The sequence below is a fragment of the Sarcophilus harrisii genome, chromosome 1, assembly GCF_902635505.1.
Source record: "Sarcophilus harrisii chromosome 1, mSarHar1.11, whole genome shotgun sequence".
NCBI classification, from domain to species: domain Eukaryota; kingdom Metazoa; phylum Chordata; class Mammalia; order Dasyuromorphia; family Dasyuridae; genus Sarcophilus; species Sarcophilus harrisii.
The window spans coordinates 593465370-593487048 of record NC_045426.1 but is presented as its reverse complement, the minus strand read 5'-3'; positions in this window follow the sequence as shown (position 1 = coordinate 593487048).

Here is a 21679-nt window from a genome sequence, read left to right as displayed (position 1 = left end):
TGCTTTACTCCCAAAGCTTCTACTCTAGTCCAGATTCTAATTGCACTTCATATGGAATACAATAGTTTACTAATTGGGCTGCCAGGCTTATCTCTTCTCTCTCCAATCCAACATCCAAACAGCAGTCAAAGTGATATTTCCAAAGAACAGACCTGACCATATCACTTTATTGATCAAAAAACTCCAGTGGGTTTTTTTTTTTTTTTTGTCTCAAGATTCAAATACAAATGCATTTTGTCATTTAAAGCTCTTGATGCTATAAATCTTGTCTACCTTTCAGGACATTGCAACCCTTAGCATAGTCTGGAATCAAATCCAGCCCAATAAGTCTCCTTTTATTTATCTTACCTGAGATTCTCTCAAATACCATCTTCTTGATCAGTTGTTAATTTTCCATATTTGGAAATATCATAGTAGATATTTACAAAATATGAGTGTGCTTCCCATTATTGGTCAAACCTGATGACTATTACTATCTTCTAGAGATTCACATGGAGATCTATGCCACTTACAAAAATCATCTAGTAGAGGATATACTAGGCTATCTGTTAGGACATTTAAGTGCATGGGGGACTATAACAGATCAGTTGTAATAGGACCAGATGAGGTTAAACTCAAGAATATTGCTATGCCTTTATGGTACTCTGCCAGAAATCTTGAACAGCTAAAATTCATCATGTCCCATATCTCTGTTTCTTTAAAGACATTAATAAATGGTGAGTTCAGGCATTCTTCATAATTCTGAATTTTCAACATATTGAGTCCTTCCTACCCCTGGTAAGTATTTAAAACCTTTTTAAATAACAGATGTCTTAGCTGACTAATTATGGAAGTTTTCTAACATAAAATCAAAGAATGTTAGGAACCTTAGAGAATACATAGTCAAAACCCTGAATTATGCAGAGATCTAGGAAATTTGAATCATGATCACTTATATGTTCAATGGAGGACTTCCATGTTTTAAATAGCTTTATTAGGTCTTAATTATATACCACACTTAATTAGAAACTACAGCTCTCAGAAATGAAAAAAATTCCCTAAAGTGGATAGATGCTTATTTTAACATACTGTAGAGAAAGGAGTCAATAATTCTTCTTAGAACAAGTTGTTAAGTATTATAACTAGAACATATTTTATGTTAGGAAAAAAATCAGACTATAACAAGAAAAGCAGAATTCCTCATCCATAAAGATAAACCTCCATTTATTCATATATATAAAAGAATGTAGGCACATTCTTTTTATGTGTATGCATACTGGGGTGGGGAATGTAGTGCTACAATGCTCACTTTGTGATTCTTGTGAATCTGAATTAATATTTTGTGATCTTAAATTTATTGAATTATTTGTAGAATATATATTTATCCATTCCAATAGTTCTACCCAGAAAAAGTTACATGTGAGTTATTTTTTATATTCTTATTTCAACGTTGTTAACATAAAAAAATTGAGAATTAATGTGTTATATCTTAATGTGTAATTGTCTTTTTTTTTTTTTTTTGCAGAAATAAAGGCCTGCCATGTAAAGACCAATGTTTCCCCTGTCTGTTAATGATATCCATCAAAATACCTTAACAGAAATAAAAATGAGGTCCTATTAGAGAAAAACAAATGTGGGCAATGTAAATCACATTCTTCTGGCAAACAAATGGTGATGGATTCTTCTATGAAGCCTGAGCTTACCCTGTGCTCAAAATTAGTGCTTAGAACCTGTTTTAAAAAAAAAAGTGTAAAGACGGTTAATCAGCTTCATTTGATTCATGGTCATCAGAAGCTCCAGGTTCTTTTACTAGCAGTGTCACTAATAGAATATCTGAGCTTGGGCAATACCCAGCAAGAATCAAGTCCAGCAGAAAGCAGTGTGATAGTACAAGACATTAGCAAATCTATATCAGAAGAGGCATGAGTTGCCTCTGATGTGGATGCCTTAAACAAAAATATTCCCTAGATTTTGATCTTTCTACACAGGTGCCCTGGTTATATATTTTTTCCCAGGTATATGTATTCCACTTACAATTCCTATGTAATTCCTTTACTTCAAATATGTGTTTCTTTATTCCCCCAATTGTGGGAATTGGGGAGCAATGTTCTCATGCTAATTTTATTACTCCAACTGCCTTTGAATTGAAGTAACTCTAATTGATTAGTGAAAGTAAAAACATTGGAAAGATTCTGGGAAGATGGCAGAGTAAGTCAGTAAATTTCAAGCTCTCCAGATTTCCCCCCCAGAAACAGAACAAATGTGTGCTTCAGGACAAACATAGACCAGTGAAACATCAAGAAGACTTGGGGCAGTACAGGGGCCTTCCAGGTACAACCCAAGAAGATTTGAAGAAAGACCTCAGGCCAGGATTAACCTGGCTAGCTCCAAAGAAACACCAAATGGGGACCCTTAGGATGAGCTGGATTTGGCCGGAATCCAGGAATCTGCAGGAATCACAGAAACTTTCATCTCCAAGACTGCATAAGAAGTTGAGTGTCTAAGTATGGGAAGACTAAGTGACTTCCAGGAATGACAAGCTCATCTGTGCTGCAAAGACACAACCCTGAAAAAGAGTCAGCACACCTGGTAAATGCTGAGGCAGGGAGGCAGGGATGCTGCTGGCTGTGGGTACTTATAGGAGGGGGAACTCTTGATTTGAGGTCCCAGGTCAGCAGGATGAACTGAAGGGAAAGCAGAAGCATCACTACCCCCAGCCCACAATTAAAGGTGCTTACATTAATACTTCTCATTAAAAAAAAAAAAAAGAAAAGAAAGTGAACTAGCAAAGAAGAAAGAATCCAACCATAGACATTTACTATGGGTAAAGGGAAGATCAGGGTCCATCTTCAGAGGAGGATACTGAAGTATAAAGAGCTTCTTTTACTATAAATAGTAATGGTAAGGGCTGTTGAAATACATGGGAGCCACCTGACCATGGCTTCTGGAGGTCCAACCCAGAATGGATCTCCTCTTGTGAAAAAATGATACAAGGAGACTGAAAGGCAGTTGCTGTTCTCTGACTGAGAGGCCATTGCATTGTCCGAACCCTCTCTTCTTCCCTCTGCCTCCAACTTATCTCCTTCCCAGTCTGCAACACCTGTGTCAGCAAAGGCTGCCCTGAAACTCCTTTAGATGTTATGATCCACAGCTGTGGAGGCACTTGGAGAATAGAATTGTCCCTTAACAAAGGGCTCCCTGCCCAGAGAAGAGAATTTTAAAATCAAATGAGAAACATTGAGGAAAAACTAAAAAGAAAAAAACAAAACAAAAAACATCCAAGAAAAACAAAATGACTAGAGGAAAAAAAAAAGTTATTCAACTGGAAAAGGAATTATTCAACTCTTTGACAATTAGAATTGGGCAAGGGGAAGTCAGTGAAGCAATATGAAACCAAGAAATCACAAAGCAGAATATAACATTTACTACTTGGGTGACTCTGAACAAATCACTTAACTCCTATTGCCTCACCAAAACAAAATAAGTAAAATAAAAGATTCTTATAGATGCCTGTGACTATTTTCTTACAGTTGAGTTTTTGGAGATAAGTATATAATTTATACAGTATAACTTGATCCTGAGTTTTTGTATTGATAAAGGATATAAACGTGTCCTCATCTTTTACTTGTTACAGATACTGAGCACATTAATTCTTTTTTTAATAGCTTTTTATTTTTTAATAACTTTTTATTTACAAGTTATATGTATAGGTAATTTTACAGCATTGAGAATTGCCAAACCTTTTGTTCCGATTTTTCCCCTCCTTCCCTCCACCCTCTCCCCTAGATGGCAGGATGACCAGTACATGTTAAAGCATAAATTAAATACAAAACAAGTATACATGTCTAAACCATTATTTTGCTGTACAAAAAGAATCAAGACTCTGAAATAGTGTAAAATTAGCCTGTGAAGGAAATAAAAAATGCAGATAGACAAAAATATAGGGATTGGAAATTCTATGTAATGGTTCTTAGTCATCTCCCAGAGTTCTTTCGCTGGGTGTAGTTGGTTCAATTCATTACTGCTCTATTGGAACTGATTTGGTTCATGTCATTGTTGAAGAGGGCCAGGTCCATTAGAATTGATCATCATACAGTATTGTTGAAGTATATAATGATCTCCTGGTCCTGCTCATTTCACTCAGCATCTGTCAGGAACCAACACCCCCTCCTTTAACAATCTTTGTTCAGGTGGCCTTCTCCCCTCCCCAAGGGCAACCGCACTCCTAGTTAAATATTTCCACGAATTGATTAGATCTTGAGTTATGGTGAGGACATGACAAACACATCTGTTTGAGGAAGAACATTAACCATAGAGCACAATGATCCGAGGGGTCCTAGGAAGAACATTAACTACAAGGACAATGTGAACTTTGTCACAGAGATAATGGTCCCATGTAGCAGTATAGCATAAAAACAACACCCCTTGCATGAATAAAGTTGAGCCGTGACAGAACTTGCTCAGTCTCCCTCCTCTTTCTCGCCCGTTTCTCTTTCAGGCTGGGTTCCCCTCAATCCCCCGAATAACTGAGTCCCGCTGGATGGGACAAGTGGCGCCCAACGTGAGGCTCAAGGTACGGACCCTTGCCAGACGGACCCTCACCCAAAGAAGTCGCCGCAGCCCCTGATGTGAGGACCTTTCTCATCACTTGCAGAAACTACGGTCCTGGTAAGTTGATTTCATCTGTCTCATAGAAATGGGCCATAAGTTGTCTAAAGAACAGGCCTTTATAAAGGACCTCAAGGCCTCCCTAGGGAAAGAGGAGTTAGAGTAAAAAAGAAAGATTTGGTGAAGTTCTTTCTTTTTATTGATGAAGTCTGTCCCTGGTTTCTCGTTAATGGACCAGAGATTCACCCCCAAAAATGGCAGAAGGTGGGCAAAGACTTAAATGACAAGCTACGAAAAGATGGACCTAATTCCGTCCCCACTACTGTTTTTTCTTATTGGGGCTTAATTCGTGACATTATAGAATCAGCATCTAATGACCCTAATAAGCATCAACTTTTTATATGTTGCGGAGTTTTGTCTCCGCCCGTTGTCTCGGACAGCCTCTGTGGCTTCCATTTTTTCGGCCGATAAAAATCCTTCCAGGCCCCCTTCTGTTATTATTGAAATGCCTGCTATCCAAAGAGAGTCCCTCTATCCACCTCTGCCTCAAGAAACCCCTCCATCAGATTATCCGCTGAATCTCCCCATATTTACGAAGAATTCTAACGATGATACCCTTGAGCCTGGGGACGCAGCAGTCTTAGAAGAAGAGGCAGCCCGTTACCATAACCCCGACTGGCCCCCTCTCATGGCTCAGTCCTCGCAATGTCCCCCACCTTACACAGTTCAAACCTGTGCTCCCACTCTTTCTGCCCCTGCGCTCCCCCCTGCTACCCTTATTGAAGCTAAAAATCAGCTCTCTACCCAAGTTAATGATCTCAAGGAGGTCCTCGATCTCCAGCGGCAGTTTGTTCAGCTTTCTATGGAACTTTCTTCTTTACAAAATTCGCTTAAAGAGACCATCCTCCTTCCCGCTTCAAGCCGCTCCTCCTTCATTGCCTTACAAAAAGGACCTCCTTAGCAAATCTAAAAACCTGATTAACAAATCAAAAAACCTGAAATTCACTTTCCCTGTCATGACACACTCTCATAAATCCAGTGCCCCTTCCCTGGATGACCCCCGTTACCCTCCAGAGAAGGACATGCCCCTACCTCCCTCTTTAAAGGCTCTCCTTTCCCTTCGGAGAGCAAGGGGGAAAGTGAAAATGAAAATGAAGATGAGGAAGATGATCAGACAGTGCAGGACGCTCCTCCAAGTTTCGTAAGCTCCATTTTAAAACCTTAAAAGACTTGAATGCCGCAGTCAAGGCTTATGTACCTAACGCCCCGTTTACCCTTTCGGCCCTTGAGGCCATGTCTCGTGGAGGCTACTTGCTCCCCTCTGAATGGGTTCGTGTAGTGCAAGCAGTTCTGTCACACAGCCACTTCTTGACTTGGAAGGCAGACTTTTTTGACCGCTGCCAGTCCGCGGCCGCTGCTAACTTAAAATCTCCACACTCGTCCTCTGAAAGTTGGACATTTGAGAAACTTAGCGGACAAGGGAAATACGCCTCAGAGGCCCAACAGCAACGTTTTCCTGTCGGCCTTTTGGCTCAGACTGCTAATGCTGCCCTTGCGGCATGGAGAACCCTGCCTAACACGGGCTCACCTTTTGCTCCCCTCAACAAAATCATTCAGGGTAGCCAGGAAGACTTTTCTGAATATGTCAGCTGCCTACTTGAGGCTGCTGAAAGGACCTTAGGGCATGAGGCAGCCAACGACCAACTTGTCAAGCGCTTGGCATATGAGAATGCCAATTCTGCCTGCAGGGTTGTGTTGCATGGCAGGTTTAGAGATAAGACCCTTGATGACATGGTGCGCATGTGCCGCAATATCGACCGCTCTCCACCAAAATGTTTCAGGCCGTGCATCTCGCGGTGGGTGCGGCCCTCCATGCCAGTGGCCCTCCCATGGCCAAAACTTGCTTCCATTATGGTCAACCTGGGCACTTTGCCCGCCAGTGCCCTGCCGACACCCGCCATCCGTGGATCCTCCAGCTTCCAACCAAGCCAACCCTCCACTGTGTGCTCCTGTTGCAGGAAAGGGAAACATTGGGCTAACGCATGCCGCTCCACCACGGACATTACCGGCCAGCCGCTGCCCTATCCATCAGGGAAACGGCCAGAGGGGCCAGCCCTGGGCCCTTCAGACCATTCCATTTGTTCGGGCCTCGGGGACCAGCCCACAGCCTCTTTCTCCCTCCTCCGAGCCACAGCAGGCAGTGCAGGAGTGGACCTATGTGCCTCCACCTCTACAATATTAAGACCTGAAGATGGGGTGCAGATTATACCTACAGGGGTTCACGGCCCCCCTCCACCTGCTACCTATTTTCTTATCTTAGGACGGGCCTCCTCTATCCTGAAGGGTCTCTCTGTCCACCCCTCCTTAGTAGATAATGACTACACTGGAGAAATCAAGTTGTTAGTTTCTGCCCCCTATGGCCCTGTTCACATTAGACAGGGACTCCAGCATTGCCTCTTCCCTTGATCAATGACTACCCCTCCGTCTCCACTAAAAGGGGGGCTTCAAACCCTGGCTCCTCCGACCTCTACTGGGTTCATAAAATATCTGAGGAGCGTCCCACCCTTAGGCTTACCATTCAGGGGAAGGTTTTTGAGGGCATTCTTGACTCTGGGGCCGATTCTACTGTTATCTCACAAGGTGCTTGGCCTTCCTGCTGGCCTTTGCAGCAGTCCATGACCCATTTGTGCGGTATTGGCCAATCTAAAAATACCCTGCACAGTTCGCAGCTGTTAACCTGGTCAGATGAGGAGGAGAATTCAGGCACTGTACGGCCCTTTGTTGTCCCCGGACTACCCGTTAATTTGGGGGGCAGGGATATTCTCACTCAAATGGGAGTATTTATGTGTAGCCCAAATGCAGTCGTAACTCGGCAAATGCTTTCCCAAGGATTCCTTCCAGGACAGGAATTGGGTAAGGAGGGCCAGGGAGGTGTGACACCCATAATAACTGCTCCCAAGACAGACCGTGCAGGCCTAGGCTTCCAGAACCATTTTTCATTGATACCCCTGCACACCAGGCAGATAAGATTACTTGGAAGGATGACCTCCCTGTCTGGATTGATCAATGGCCCCTCCCCACAAAGAAATTGTCTGCAGCCATAGAGTTAGTGCAGGAACAACTGGCCGCAGGCCACATTGAACCATCCACATCCCCTTGGAATACACCCATTTTTGTTATTCAGAAACGCTCAGGTAAATGGCGCTTGTTACAAGACCTTAGGGTTGTGAATAAGACCATGGTCCCCATGGGGGCACTTCAGCCTGGAGTCCCCTCCCCAGTAGCTATTCCAAGAGGATTTTTCAAAATAGTTATAGACCTCAAAGACTGCTTTTTTTCCATTCCTCTCCACCCCGATGATTATAAATGCTTTGCTTTTAGTCTCCCTATACTTAATTGTGTGGGCCCTTCCTCACGCTTTCAATGGAAGGTCCTCCCTCAAGATATGGCTAATAGCCCAATCCTCTGTCAAAAATATGTGGCTCAGACTATCGACCCATTCAGATTATGTCATCCTGATATGTATATCATCCATTACATGGATGACATCCTCCTAGCAGGTCCCAATGAGCCACACCCCTCTCAGGTTTGTCAACTGCTTGTCTCTGCCCTCCAGACCCGAGGCCTTTTGATCTCTCCAGAAAAAATCCAAACCCAGCCTCCTCAGCTGTTCTTAGGTTTTGAGCTACTTTCCAACAATGTCCTTTCCCAAAAACTCCAATTGCGGACAGATCGTTTGCACACCCTTAATGACTTTCAGAAACTTCTCGGTGATATCAATTGGCTCAGGCCCTACCTAAAACTTACTACAGGGGAATTAAAACCTCTCTTTGACATTCTAAGAGGAGACCCCGATCCCTCCTCCCCACTCTCACTTACCTCTGAGGCGCGAAAATCCCTTACTACAGTAGAACATGCCATCAGCAAACAGCACATAGGATATTATGCCCCTGATAAACCTTTTTGGCTCCTTATATTTCCGACTCCCTTTGCCCCCACAGGCTTGCTTTGGCAACAAAAGCCATTGTTTTGGGTCCACTTACCGGCCTCCCCCTCCAAAATTCTACCCACATATCCTCACTTAGTTGCTCTTCTCCTACGCCTCGGTAGAGGGGCCTCCTTGAAGCTTTTTGGAAAAGACCCCGACCACATAGTTTCCCCCTACACAGCTTCCCAAGTACAATGGCTTGTTCAGAATGATGATGATTGGGCCACCAGCTCCATTTCTTTTCAGGGAACCATTGACAATCACTTTCCCTCTGATAAATTGATCCAACTTTTACAAAAAACGCCTGTCGTCTTCCCTAAAGGAACAAAGTCTGTTCCAATAAAAGGTGCCTGGCTAGTTTTCACTGATGGGTCATCCTCAGGCGTTGCGGCATTCAGTATCGATGGTGAAGTCTCCCGCTTTAGCACAGATTTTACTTCCGCACAGCTGGTTGAGCTTGCAGCCATTATTAAAGTTTTTGAATTATTGGAAGAGCCTTTTAACTTATATACTGACAGTGCCTATGTAGCTCGCTCTGTTCCTCTTTTAGAAACAGTACCGTTCATTCACCCTTCAACCAATGCTTCCCCCCTATTTGCAGAACTTCAGCACCTCATCCTTGCCTGCACTGAATCTTTTTTTGTTGGTCACATTTGTGCCCATTCTGGCCTCCCTGGGCCACTGGCAGAGGGAAATTACAAGGTAGATCAGGCCACTCAACTAATGGCCGCTGCCCTCTCAGTCACCCCGCTTACTGCCGCACAGCAGGCCCATGCCTTACATCATCTCAATGCCCATACACTCAGACTTCGTTATTCCATCACTCGTGAACAGGCCAGACAGATTGTCCGCCAATGCAAGGGCTGTTTAACTCTCTTGCCCAAACCCCATTTGGGAGTTAACCCTCGTGGATTGGTCCCTGGTGATCTGTGGCAAATGGATGTCACCCACTACCCACCTTTTGGTAAATTAAAGTACATTCATGTTTCCATAGATACTTTTAGTGGTTTTATTTTTGCATCCTTGCAGACAGGGGAAGCTTCCAAACATGTAATCTGTCACGTTCTTGCCTCCTTAGCGACAGTCCCAAAACCCAAGATTCTTAAAACTGACAATGGTCCCGGATACACTAGCTCCTCCTTTAAACAGTTCTGTGCTCAGTTGGAAATTAAACACATTACTGGCATACCTTATAACCCCCAGGGTCAAGGGATCGTTGAAAGGGCTCATCAAACCTTAAAAAATATGGTCTCAAAATTACAATTAGGGGGAGAGATGTTATATCCCAAAGCAGGTAATTTTAAAACTCTTCTAAATCATGCAATGTTTGTTATGAATTTTCTTACTTATGATGAAACAATGGCTTTTGTTGCCAAAGCAAGCCTGTGGGGGCAAAGGGAGTCGGAAATATAAGGAGCCAAAAAGGTTTATCAGGGGCATAATATCCTATGTGCTGTTTGCTGATGGCATGTTCTACTATAGTAAGGGATTTTCACGCCTCAGAGGTAAGTGAGAGTGGGGAGGAGGGATCGGGGTCTCCTCTTAGAATGTCAAAGAGAGGTTTTAATTCCCCTGTAGTAAGTTTTAGGTAGGGCCTGATCCAATTGATATCACCGAGAAGTTTCTGAAAGTCATTAAGGGTGTGCAAACGATCTGTCCGCAATTGGAGTTTTTGGGAAAGGACATTGTTGGAAAGTAGCTCAAAACCTAAGAACAGCTGAGGAGGCTGGGTTTGGATTTTTTCTGGAGAGATCAAAAGGCCTCGGGTCTGGAGGGCAGAGGGCAGAGACAAGCAGTTGACAACGGCAAATCTGCCGCTGACCACCTCTGGCATTCATCTACAGCCAATACTTATGCACAGGCCATATGGAGAGAACCTTTGTCAAATAAATGGCAGGGTCCCAATCCGGTCCTTATCTGGGGTAAAGGACATGCATGTATTTATGACTCACAAACACAAAATGCCAGGTGGCTTCCAGAGCATCTGATAAAATCTTATAATCCACCCAGGGAGCCCCCTGAGAAATCTTTCTCATGTGTTTCCTTTCAGAAGACGTCATGAATCCGTACATCGTTAAGACCCTCCTCTGCCTGCTTTTCGCCCCGGCTTTTCTTCATGGATCCTCTCCATATCAGATGTTTAACTACACTTGGGTAATTACAAATGGGGCGGGTTATACTGTTTGGAGCATGTCCAGCATCCCAGGGTACAGCATGGTGGCCCGCCCTCTACCCTGATCTTTGTAAACTTGTCATAGAATCCCCTTACTGGGATCTCAGGACCCATACTAATCTTAGACAGCCCCCTAGTACCACTGATGCCACATATTTGGAAGGAGCTGGCAGATGTGGTACAGAGAAAAGAAGACAGAAATTACACACCATTCCCTTCTATGTATGTCCCGGTTATCATAGGAATCCCTCTCTTAACTATAAATGTGGGGGCATAGGTGACTACTATTGCCGCAATTGGGGCTGTGAAACCTCAGGCAATACTTACTGGGCTCCTTCTTCTACTTGGGACTATATTCAAGTTACTTCCAACTATTCACTCTCCGATTCCAAGCCTCCATGTTCTGGATGGTGTCACCCGTTACGAATTCAATTCACAGACGCAGGCAAAAAATACAACAATTGGCAGAGAGGTGTTTCATGGGGCCTAAGGCTCTACAAAAGCTACCATGACTATGGCCTTTCCTTTACCATCAAACTTTCCAAAACTACCCCCCGCACCAGTACCGTGGCCATAGGGCCTAACACTGAACTCCATTCAGGCCCCGACCAAGGGAGACCGATCCAGCCCGGTCCTCCAAAACACAGTCCTGCCCCCCCCCCCTTTATACAGAGACAGGAACGTTCCACCCGACTATCCCCATCAGCCCCCCCCTCTTCCGCTACACTCATTCTCTCCTTGGTTAATGCCTCTGTCCCCACTATTCACAAAATCAGCAATACTTCTCTTGACGATTGTTGAGTTTGTTATTCCTCCTCTCCCCCTTTCTATGAAGGCATTGCTCACTTTGGAAACCTCACATTTACAAATGACTCCTCCATCTTACGTTGGGGTATTACTGATAAGCATGGCCTGACCCTTAGTAGGATTTCTGGCCTGGGATTGTGTCTTTTGGGCCCTCTCATGCTACCCCCCCTTCAGCTGGAAGGGATTTGTAATCAAACTGTCACAATCACCACGTCCTCTACATATGTGGCAGCTCCTAATAACTCATACCTTGCCTGCTCCTCTGGTCTAACCACCTTTGTAGTCACTTCCTCCTTCATCAGCAATAAGGACTATTGTGTTGAGGTCTCGCTCCTCCCTCATTTAACCATTCGCTATCCAGATGAGTTCCTAAGATTCTGGGAATGGGGTACTGACCCTCATGTAAGAGAAAAAAGGGAACCTCTAACAGCCATTACCTTGGCCGTGCTTATCGGCCTAGGGGCAATTGGCACAGGCACTGGTATTGCATCCCTTGTAACATCCAATACGCAGTATGCACAGTTAAGTGATGCTATTGACAAAGACCTCCAGTAACTTCAATCTGGCCTAGAGAATCTCAAAGATTCAGTTGCTTCCCTGGCCGAGGTAGTCTTACAAAACAGGAGAGGTTTAGACCTCCTCTTCCTGCAACAGGGTGGGCTCTGTGTGGCCCTAAAGGAAGAATGTTGTTTCTATACTGATAAACTCGGCCTTGTGGAAGACAGTTTGCAAAAAGTCAAAGAAAGTTTGGAAAAAAGAAAGAAAGAAAGGGAACAGAAGGAGTCTTGGTACGAAAACTGGTTCTCCACATCCCCCTGGCTTACCACCTTACTCCTCAGTCTTCTGGGGCCCCTTGTAGGTATTCTCCTTCTCCTCTCCTTTGGCCCGTGGGTCTTTAACAGATTAACTACCTTTATCAAGTCTCAGGTCGATTCTGCCCTGCGGAAACCCGTTCAAGTCCTCTACCACCAGCTCAACACCAATGGATTATGTGAAGATCTCCCCCCTAGTATGGTCCTGGAGGGTCTACAATTTTCTACCCTCGCTACTGAGATCGAGACCCCGTGGTATTTAAGGATGTGGCGGTATCCCCGAAGAACGTGATTTTATTTGTGGGCTAGCGCTGTGAAAGGGCCAACGACGGGAGTATTGTGATTCCATGATTTGGATAATCATGCCCATGAAAGCTGCAGGAATACCCAATGACAGGATTATTGTGGGTCCACTCCCAGGGGGAGTGGGGGCCACCCACATAGCCTAAGATAGGGATCCTGCCTTCTCTGGCCTTGCTGGTCTAGATATTTGGGCACCAAGCATGGGTGCAAGTCACATAGCCTAAGACAGGCCTTTCACCGAGCCCTCGTTTTAACCCTTTGATTTAAAAGAAAAGAGGGGGAGATGTTAGGAACCAACACCCCCTCCTTTAACAATCTTTGTTCAGGTGGCCTTCTCCCCTCCCCAAGGGCAACCGCACTCCTAGTTAAATATTTCCACGAATTGATTAGATCTTGAGTTATGGTGAGGACATGACAAACACATCTGTTTGAGGAAGAACATTAACCATAGAGCACAATGATCTGAGGGGTCTTAGGAAGAACATTAACTACAAGGACAATGTGAACTTTGTCACAGAGATAATGGTCCCATGTAGCAGTATAGCATAAAAACAACACCCCTTGCATGAATAAAGTTGAGCCGTGACAGAACTTGCTTGGTCTCCCTCCTCTTTCTCGCCCGTTTCTCTTTCAGGCTGGATTCCCCTCGATCCCCCGAATAACTGAGTCCCGCTGAACAGGACAAGCATCAGTTCATGTAAGTCTCTCCAGGCTTTTCTGAAATCATCCTGTTGGTCATTTCTTACCAAACAATAATATTCCATAATATTCATATACCACAATTTATTCAGCCATTCTCCAATTTATGGGCATCCACTCAGTTTCCAGTTTCTGGCCACTACAAAGAGGGCTGCCACAAACATTCTTGCACATACAGGTCCCTTTACCCTCTTTATGATCTCTTTGGGATATAAGCCTAGTACTAACACTGCTGGATCAAAGGGTATGCACAGTTTGATAACTTTTTGAGCATAGTTCCAAATTACTCTCCAGAGTGCTTGGATGTATTGGCACAGTTCCACCAACAATGTATTAGTGTCCCTGTTTTCCCACATCCCCTCCAACATTCCGCATTATATTTCCTCATTCTAGCCAATCTGACAGGTGTGTAGTGGTATCTCAGAATTGTCTTAATTTGCATTTCTCTGATTAATAATGACTTGGATCATCTTTTCATATGGCTAGAAATAGTTTTAATTTCTTCGTTTGAGAATTGTCTGTTCATATCCTTTGACCATTTATCAATTGGAGAATGGCTTGATTTCTTATAGAATCAATTCTCTATATATTTTGGAAATGAGGCCTTTATCTGAACCTTTGACTGTAAAAATGTTTTCCCAGTTTATTGCTTCCCTTCTAATCTTGTCTGCATTAGTTTTGTTTGTACAAAAACTTTTCAATTCAACACATTAATTCTAAAATTATTTTTAATTAATAAGGTTTAAATAAACCCATTGATGATAATTATAATTTATATCTTTGGTACTCAGTCTTTTCAATGTGGTAATAGATATAAAGATTTGTTTAGTTCTATTGTGCTGTGCTCATAAAAAATCACCTCTAATTATCTTCAGTATTTGAATATAAATAATGAAATGGATAAAATATAATCTATAATACACTTTCACCTAAACATGGGCTCTTTCTTCACTTTCAAAGCTATCAGAAGTTGAGGGACTCTATAAGACAGCTAAGTGGTGCAGTGGATAAAGCACTGAGCTTGGAATAAGGAAAACTCATCTTTATGAATTCAAATTCAGCTTCAGACATCTACTAGCTGTGTGAATCTGGTCAAGTCACTTAATCCTGTTTGATCATCTACAAAATGAGCTAGAGAAAGAAATGGCTAATTATTCCACCACCTTTGCAAAGAAAACCCTAAAAGAGTCACAAAGAGTTGGAAATGATCAAAAAGAATAATAACAATATAGGTCAGCGCTCATAATTAATTTATACTTCATCAACCCTCGCATGATTATGTTGTTTATTTTTTGACATCTAACTTATTCCATGCTGGTTCTGACTAATGATAATTGCTTGGCAGTTTTGGTTTGATATTGGAACAAAAATGAGATACATACAAATCATTCAACTTTTTAAACTTTTTTTTTTTAACTATAGCTAACTATAACAGAAGAAGGATATTAAAAAAAAAAGATAAGCACTGAAGACTCATTTACTTGATTCAACTAAACAAAGTTCCCTTCTCTGAGTTGCCCATTGTAATCCACCAGTAAAGCATCTTCCTGGAACTTTTTGTGGTTATTTTGTGCCCAGATGATCAAGATGTGATTTCAATAGATTAAGCTCTATTCACCTGAGCCACTGAAATTTTGAAAAGCTATCAAGGAATGCAAAGGGATTAGGGTTAAGATATTGTTCCTATTACACAACTGGAGGACACAATTCAAACTGCTGATATATAAAAAGTAGAGTAAATAAAATAACACACACACACACACACACACACACACACACACACAAAGATTCCCCCATTCAAAGATATATTTAGAAATAACCAGAATCTATAAACCACAATACAAACAAAAAATAATTTTCAGAATAGAAAAAAATACTTGAATCTATGCTAGCAAGTCTCCCCAAAGGCTCAAGAAAAAGAATAATTGCTTAGAAATACAAAGATATACCAAAAAAATGATTAGATGAGATGGAAGAAGAGAAACAAATAACAATGACATTGAAAGAAATTATGCTTTATAAACAAATTAAGTATTTACAGGTATCCCAGAAGAGCACAAATCAAAAACTGAACACAATAATGCAAGAAATTGTAATGGGTTGAAGTTTGAGTTGATGCACTGAGGTCCCAAGTACGTGAGGCTAAGTAGTAATTGGGCTATACTCTATTAATATACATGATTGGATAAAGAATGGTCCCTGTCCACTCTCCGTGCAAGTCCTGATGTGTTGTATAGGAAATGACGATTTTGGTGGGTGGAGGCAGGGAGAGAGTCAGGAAGAGAAGCTGGGAGATTGGGCCTGGGTTCGAGACTCCGAGCTGCTGGTTGTGTGGCTGCTGGTCGAGCTAGCTTCTTGACTCAACTGCACACATTGCTATCGCCGATTCTCTTCCACTTCCGATCCTTCTTCACTAAGAATAAAGACTGACGGTTTTCCCCTAACCTGAATTCCTGTTTCCTGCTAATTTAAAAATACACAATCTTCACATTTGGTGCCCAACGGTGGGAACCAAGGACTGAAGAAGTCTCCGGTGACCAGGAACTTGGGTGAGTATTGTTAATAGACAAATAAGGAACTTATTTTCTTAAAAACTAAACCAGTAATCTTTTTGGCTAAAATGGGACAAATGCTATAAAGACCCTCCATCCCCTTCAACCCCACCCAAGGTGGTGCTATAGAAAGCATGCTTAAGCTGATAGAAATCATGGGTTACTTATAAACTTGGGAACAGATAGCAAGATTTGTGGGTATATTAAACTGCATCTCCTTGGTTCGTAGAGGAGGAGCAGATCTCTCGAGATAACTGGTCCGGGTTGGACAAGAGATGTCCATGCATTTCAGAGAATGTGGTCCCTCATTCAATTTCCATCAAGGCATTTTATTTATGCAATATATTTCAGTTAGCACTAAGAAACCCTATCCCTAGAAGAAAGAAAAAACCATGGCTCCTTCTACTTCTTCTCAAATTAGCAATGATATTAAGGAGGAAGACAATGAAGAGATTAATGACCATATCCCCACAGGGCATGGAGACTTAAGTGAGCAGGGTGTGGTGACCTTCCCCTCAGGGAGGCAGCTTCAGCCCACCCAGGAGCAAGTGATTGACTCTCCTCCACCAACCCACCCTCCAGGATAGAGGGAGGGGGGGGGTGGGGGCAGTGACAGCACCACACTCCCCCCAGCATCCCCAGTATCCAATCATGAGCAGACTGCAAGAGGGCTTAATGAAGGCAAAGGGTGTGGACATCCGGGAGCTTCAGCCACTTATCGTCCTGTAATTTCCCAGTCTAATGCCTCTGGTCAACAAATTCGGAATACACCCCTTTTAACCTAAATCATTAAGATCTTAAAAGGCCTGCACTATTTAGGGCTACACCTTATGTTAAGATGCTATTACAGAATTTGGCTTTTGAAATCTTGACTCTGGATGACTGGAAATCTATAGCAAGGGTATCCTAGAACCTGGACAAAATTACAGGTGGCTTTCGAATAGTGAGTTCTGTAGGATACAAGCCCCACAAAATAGTCAAATGCTGTTCATGCTGCGGATCACCACCTACTAAAGGTATAGGTCCATATAGACGTCACAGCACAGGTTAATTATTTCAGTAGCAACATATGAGCAAATTGTTGCTAATGCTATCAAAGCGTGGCTTCGGATTCACAAGAAAATGACAAGGTGAGGTTCACAAAATAATGCAAGGGCCAGATGAGCCCTTTGCTGACTTTGTGGGACGTTGCAGACTGCTATCACAAGAACTAATGGGGAAAATCCAACAACAGATGTTTTAATAAGGCAACGCTAAGGAAAATGCTAATAAGGTGTGCAGAAGGATCATACTAGGACTGCAAGGATGCTCCTTCAGAGGAGTTCATAAGACGCTGTGCCATAGTGGGTACAAATGCCTTTTATAGCCAGACTATGATGCAGACTTCCCAAGATCCCAACATGGGTAGACAGGGTCTCTTCCGGCAAGGGACTTCTAGAGAGACACATCAATGCTTTCAGTGTGTAAAGTAGGGCATCTGAAGCTCAATGTTGGTATAGAGGCAGAGTGAGAAAACAGGGTGGGAGAACAAGACCCAGTACCCCATGTCCAAAATGCAAACAGAGCTTCCATTGGGCCTCAGAAGTAGACAGGTTCAGGGAAACGGGATGAGGGCCCAGCCCCAGGGCCCTAGGCAAAAAACACTTGGGGCATAATGGCAGCCAATGGTACACCCAGAGTGCATAGAAGTCCAATAACCCAATATATCAATCAACCAGGAAGCCATATGATGGCAGAAAGGGATTACACAATCAATCAGCCAGGAAGCAACCTGATGGGAGAAAGAGATTACAATTAGGGAGAATAGAGTTGTATGCAGCTGAGACAACTGAGATACCCCCTGGAGAGGTGAATCTGTTCCTCCAGCCTTGGATCCTGCCTCCAGGCACAGTAGGCTTGACCATTTTACCTCCTGAGGTACATACAAAAATGTCCATCCACATACTAATGTGGAAACGGAATGTGTGAAATATCCCAGTCACCAATACAGGCAGACAATGTATGACTTATCACCCAGGAGAAATAGTAGCATCAGGTTTATTCATACAGAATCCTAATAAGCAGCCTGGTGATAGTCACCCAGATTCTGGTTCCAATTGCTGATTGTCCAGCAATTTACTGGACAGCAGCTGTAACAACTGACCGACCTATGCTCACAATCTATATAAATGGCCTTCCATTGGAAGGATTGGTAGACACTGGTGCAGATCGGACGGTCATCAGAGATGCAGCTGGCCATACTGGCCAAAATTAAAGCAGACACTACATGTCTGGTGTAGGAGGATTCAATACAGCTGAAGTTAGTGCTGCCCCTATGAGATGGACTTTTGAAGGCAAACAGGGTTTTACCCTTTTATAGTTGAAAATCCCCTAATCTATGGGGAAGAGACGTTTACACAATTAGGGTTAAAGATGAGACTCGTTTTAAGCAGGCTGCTGTTGAAGGCCTGCAACACTTTCACCTGTTCCTATCCAATGAAACTGATACACCAGTGTGGATAGAGCAGTGGCCCTTAAGTAAAGATAAAATTCAGGCCTTATTAGATATAGTACAGGAGCAGCTTGACCAAGGACACTTAAAACCTTCTAAGTCCTTGGAATTCCCAGTGTTTGTTGTGAAAAAGTAATCTGGAAAATGGAGGATGTTAACGGATTTAAGAAAAGTGAATGAACAGATGGAAACTATGGTAACTCTTCAGCCTGGACTTCCATCTCCTACTCAGTTGCCTACAGAATGGCCTCTTTGGGTCATAGATATTAAGGATTGTTTCTATTCTATCCCTCTGGATAAGAAGGATATGAAAAGATTTGCCTTTTCAGTGCCAGCGTTAACTTAGCTGAGCCTTATAAAAGATATGAATGGACAGTTTTCCACAGGGAATGAAAACAGCCCTACTATATGTCAAATGTATGTTGCTGCTGCTCTTGCTCCAGTAAGAAAAGCATTCCAAAAGTTATGCAATTACATTACATGGATGACATTTTGGGATGTGACCTGAGGAACAAATGTTGAGATGTCTACAAAAGACCATAGAAACACTAAGGAATTACAAATTATACATAGCACCAGAAAAATTCAAAGACATGCTCCTTTTCAATATTTGGATATGAAGTATACCCTAAGGTGCTTAAATTCAAAAACTCTCCTTAAGAACAGAAAAAGCTAAACACATTGAATGATTTTCAGAAATTGATAGGAGATATCCAATGGATGCGACCAGTGTTAGGTTTGACTACCTATTAGTTACAACCGTTATATGACATTTTAAGGGGAGACAGTGCTTTAAATTCACCACGCCAGCTTACAAAAGAAGCTCATGAGGCTTTGAGAGAAGTTGAACTGGCTTTATCCAATGTGGTTGAAAGAGTCACTCAAAAACCCTTGGAGATATCAGTTTTTGCCACACAAGAGGCACCCACTGCTGTCCTTCATCAAGGACACAGTGTGATAGAGTGGGTGAACCTCCCGGCACAACCAGAACAAAGCCTTACACCCTACCCAGTGCTTGTGGCTAGAATTTTATTAAAGGCCACTAAGCTAGCAGTACAATTATCTGGGACAAGACCTGACAAGATATACACCTTTTATACCAATACACAAATTAATGTGTTGTGAGACCATCCCAGAGTGGCAAATTTTATTGGGCATGGCTCCAAATTTTTTACATGGGTCTCCATTAAAGATAACTAGACTATTACATAATTGGCAATGGATTCTTGAAGAAAAAGTTTCTAAAGTTCCTCTTAAAGGACCAACTATCTTCACGGATGCATCCAAACATAATATTTGTGCTGTGTACTCTCATGATCTAACTATAAAGAGAGTAGTCAGAACTCCTTTTCAGTCCACTCAGCAGAATGAATTGTATGCGATCATTCTAGCTCTTACTTATTATCCAGGAGACATAAATATAATATCTGATTTGGCCTATTCAGTAGGTGTGGTACAAAGAATTGCCACAACCCAAATAAAATTTGCAGCCTCTAATATATATCAGCTCTTTAAGAAACTTCAAGAGCAAGTGAGAAAGCATCCAGGTAAGATCTATGTATTACATGTCCATTCTCATAGTGGACTTCCAGGTCCCATATTTGATGGCAATTCAAAGGCAGATAGCCTTCTAACTATGTTGGTCAATACCCCTTTGTTCCAAGAAGCTCAGGCATCTCATTCTAAATATCATCAGGCTGCTTGAGCTTTACGTTTACAATTTGGAATAACAAGAGAGGAAGCTAGGAGCATAGTAAAAGCCTGTACGGCTTGCCTTCCTTTCCACGCTCCTACACTGCCTCCAGGGAAGAACCCTCGTGGTTTGAGACCCAATGAAATCTGGCAAATGGATGTGACCCATTATAAATCTTTTGGTCATCTGTCTTTCATCCATGTTGTGGTAGACACCTTTTCGGGTTTCACTTTTGCAATACCAGCAGCAAAAGAGACAGCCAGTGGTCACTGAATTCCTCATACAAGCATTTGCCATTATGGGTGTGCCACAAGCAATAAAAACAGACAATGGTCCTGCTTATACTTCAAAACATTTTGCACACTTTTGTGCACAGTATAAGATTTTACACACCACGGGCATACCTTTTAATCCTCAAGGACAGGCAATAGTGGAGAGGAGAAACAGAGATATTAAGACACTCCTCCAAAAACAAAAGAAAGGGGGAGCCACAGGCAACCCTAGAGAACTTCTAAATCTAGCTCTTTATACTATTAACTTCTTGATTATTGACAAAGATGCACTGGCTTCGGCAGACAGGTTTTATAACCCACTGGAAGGTCAGTGTCCAGTGCGAGCAGCTCCACTATCTTTAGATAATCGCCAGGTGATGTGGAGAGACCCAGAAAGTGGTGAATGGAAAGGACCAGATAGGCTAACTGCTTTGGGAGAGGGTTTGCTTGTATCTCTACAGGTGGAGAAGGAATCAGATGGGTACCAATGATCCATATTCACCTTGTCCATCGCAGAGAGACAGAGCAGACCCTTGAAACAAAGGAGAAGACCCAAGAAATATCGGGTGGTTCTGTTGCTAATTGTGCTCACCATTGAAAGAGCGTGGCAGTTATGGCGTTTGACTCATGGACATCAAAGATTGTTGGACTTCAAAACCCTCAGAATCATTGGATTCTCTGAGACTAGGATTGAAAACTCTCAGGAATCATTGGATTCTCTGAGACATGGGACTTAAAACTCTCAGGAATCATTGGATTCTCTGAAAATGATAAGACTGTTACAGGACTTCAAAATCTGCGGAATCATTGGATTCTAACACATAAAAAGACTTTGCAGGACTTCAAAAACTCAGGGGATCATTGGATTCCCTTACATGTGAAACAATGGACAATAGATTGGTTTTGGACTATCTCTTGGCTGCTGAAGAAGGTGGGTACGTAAACAACAGGACTTCTGGTGATCTTTTCCAACACCATGTTGATTTATATTGTTTGCTATTCCGCTACTTGCGTGTAAAATTCATGTTTCTTACACCACATCGAGCCTGCACTGACTGAGGGAGGTCATCCTATACCTCTGTGTTATTGCTATGTGCTTGTGTAATACCTCCATGCTGATGGGTTTGTGCATAATAAGACCCTTCAGCCCAGAAACCCTAACAACCCCATTTCCCTTTTTTTATTTTATTTTATTTTTTATTTTTATTTTTTATTTAATAGCCTTTTATTTAGGATATATACATGGGTAACTTTACAGCATTACAATTGCCAAACCTCTTGTTCCAATTTTCACCTCTTATC